Genomic DNA, 2,877 nt, shown 5'->3' with positions numbered 1-2,877 from the left:
ATTATATCAAATCCTATAAATATATAAGTATACAAGAACCAGTTAGTGCACCATGAGATATATTTTTTTTTCTTTTCTTTTTTAGCAATTTTGATACATCCGTACATATATATAATTGGAAATTCTATGATGCGGACTTCAATATTAACGATGGTATTTGAATAAGCCATCATCAATATTCTTTCTAGGTGATAGTATTGACGATATTTTTAAAAAAATCATTGTCAATACTCGAAATCCGTATACGGACTGTCCGTAGCATAGACAGACTCTATATATAATATACATACATATATACATATAAGTATAAAATATGGTACAAATGATGACAATCTGATAGTTTTAATATCAGATTTTCTTTTATTAACTTTTGAATTACATCAACGGTTAAAATTTAAAATTTAAAAATAATAAGATATCGATTTATTAACACATTAAAATATTATTTAGGAAAAATAAAATATATCACAATTAATAAATGTAATTTTAAATATCATTCTTTAATATGATATAAATACTAAAAAAAAAATCTTTGAACTTAATTGTTTAGATATATATATATATATATATTTCGCATTTGCGTGGGACGAAAGGACTCATCTCCAACGTCGGGTTTTTGCTTTATTAATTAAATGGCACCAATTGTCCTTGTGGGGATAGTCGGTGATAAAAGCCTCCGTCTATTGAAAAATGATCGATTCGAATGCCTCTATCTTTAATATAAAATAAATAAATAGCACCAATTAATTAGTTTTGCAAAAATATGTGGTTGACATTATTCATACATACAGGGCATTTTCTAATTGTATGGTATATATCTATAAAATTCAATTAGCTTCCTAATTTAACCCATTTTAACCACAATAGTTAGTGTCAACAATATAAATTTATTGGCGTTTTTCATATATTTAATGATTTACCACCTATTCATTTCTTCAAAAATTTCATGTTTCCTTAAATGACAGAAAACTTCCACTTTTACTTTTAGATAAATAATTATAATTTAAAATAGTGGCAAAGAACAAGATAATTTCACATGCATGAAGATATTATTTTATATATAATGCATATATATATATATATTATGGTTAAAACTTAAAATTTGAGAGTCCTCTAGTTGCAATTCTTTATAAAGAAAAAAATATCTATTATATTTTGTTAACAAAATAAAAATATCTATTATATTTAGTATGTTACGTGTAAATGAGTTGGTTTCAACTAAGCCATAATAAAGAGGGGAGAAAAAAAAAGGAGAAAAAAGAAAAAAGAAAAAGAAAAAAGAAAAAGAAAAAAAAGAGGGACAGTGGTTCAGCAGGTGTTGATCATATCCAAACTATCAATAATGCTTTAAAGTCAAATCTAAACATCTTTTTCTTTCTTTCTTTTAAATGAAGAAGATCTAAAAGATCAGCAATATTGTTACAAATTAATTAAAGAGGTACCAATTAATCTTTACCCAACAAAAAAATTACCCAATCACAAAGAAAGTTGGGGCTAAAGAAAAGAAAAACAACAAAGAAAATTGAACGTAGAAATCCGGAGTGGCAAAGGGATTTTACTTTGAAAAGAAGGAGCAATCTTGTTGAGGTCCTTTAATTAAAGACATATATTTATAATTACAGTTTTCAGGTTAATGTGAACATGACCAACAAATCTATATAGAATTTGATTTTTTTTTTTGGGTTCATATTAGTGTGTATTAATTAGAGATGTAAATAAATTAAATTGAACCATTCACATTTATAATAGTAATGTCATGAATTTAAAATACTAAAATGAAAGGGATAATTTTTGATGTCATGACTTAGATCATCATAAAACGAAAGCCCAAAAGATCTAAACATTTACATTTTAAATTTTGTTTTCATTATTAAATTATTATTAAACATATTTTATTTTTATTTTTAAATTAATTATAAAATAACGTTTACCTATTATAAGTTTTCGATATATTTAAATTAATAAGAAAATATTTATATACCCAAAAAAAAAAAAAAAAAAAACTTATGCGGGTCCATTTATATGGGATTTGAAAAAATAAATAAATAATGGTACCAAACTTGATGTTAGCGCTTTGCATATGCAAATGATCATAAATATCAATGGTATAAGGGAATACCACAAAAATGGAGGACCAGACATGCAAATAAAAAAAATCTTAAATTAAGAGGAATTAGGGTTTCTTAACAAATATGTGTATAAATAGATAAGGAAGGCAGCACAAGAGCGAGCTCCACACAAATGGAATGGGAGAGGCGGGGGTTTTGGAAGCTTTTGTGTTGCCAAATCTGATTCCGCAACGGTGTTTCAATGACTTTCTTCCCTTTCATATTTTTCTTCTTTTTTTTTTTTTTGGTTTTTTGTTTTCAAATTGTTTGTTTAAATGTCCGTGAGAATACAAATAGGGATTAGGAGTTACAAGTTGTGCCTCCATTAATCCCAGATAAGCTCAGAATCTGTGCTTAGCTGATTCATAGGAGGCCCATAACAAAGTCTTGGAAGTTTCGCTGATAAATGCCTGTTTTACTCATTAATATTAGGCATTTACTAGTAACTTTTTCCGTACAAATAATGTTCCTACTTATTTTATTTTATTTTTTTTTAGCTCTGTTTTCCAATTTTGGATGAAAATGGAACTGGCTTAGATGCTTAGTTTCAGAGAGTTGTTAAAGTTAATTTCTTTATTCCACTTCTCTTTAACTTTTTTAATATCATTCAAATGATGTGTGATTGTTTCAATATACTTTGGAAGAAGAAACTTTGTTTTGTAATTTATTTATTTATTGTTGCTTTTTGATTCATGGACTTTCTCTGCCACTCTGGGCAATGCCATTCAGTTTCCTCTATTTCTAAGTCAAGCCCAAAAGCTCCATTTTG

At 26.7% G+C, this 2,877-nt stretch overlaps 1 non-coding gene across 1 annotated transcript; it reads left to right on the top strand.

Moving 5' to 3' along the window:
- The first annotated feature begins 2,436 nt into the window (after positions 1 to 2,436).
- On the top strand, positions 2,437 to 2,570 carry LOC112489753 (small nucleolar RNA snoR83). Its single transcript, XR_003054019.1, has one exon. It is a non-coding gene; the product is annotated as a small nucleolar RNA snoR83 (small nucleolar RNA).
- Positions 2,571 to 2,877: the final 307 nt, after the last annotated feature.

Source organism: Ziziphus jujuba, chromosome 9 (genome assembly GCF_031755915.1).
Source record: "Ziziphus jujuba cultivar Dongzao chromosome 9, ASM3175591v1".
Classification (NCBI taxonomy): Eukaryota; Viridiplantae; Streptophyta; class Magnoliopsida; order Rosales; family Rhamnaceae; genus Ziziphus; species Ziziphus jujuba.
Note: the sequence above shows the minus strand (reverse complement) of the source record. Positions and strands in the feature narration are given on the sequence as shown.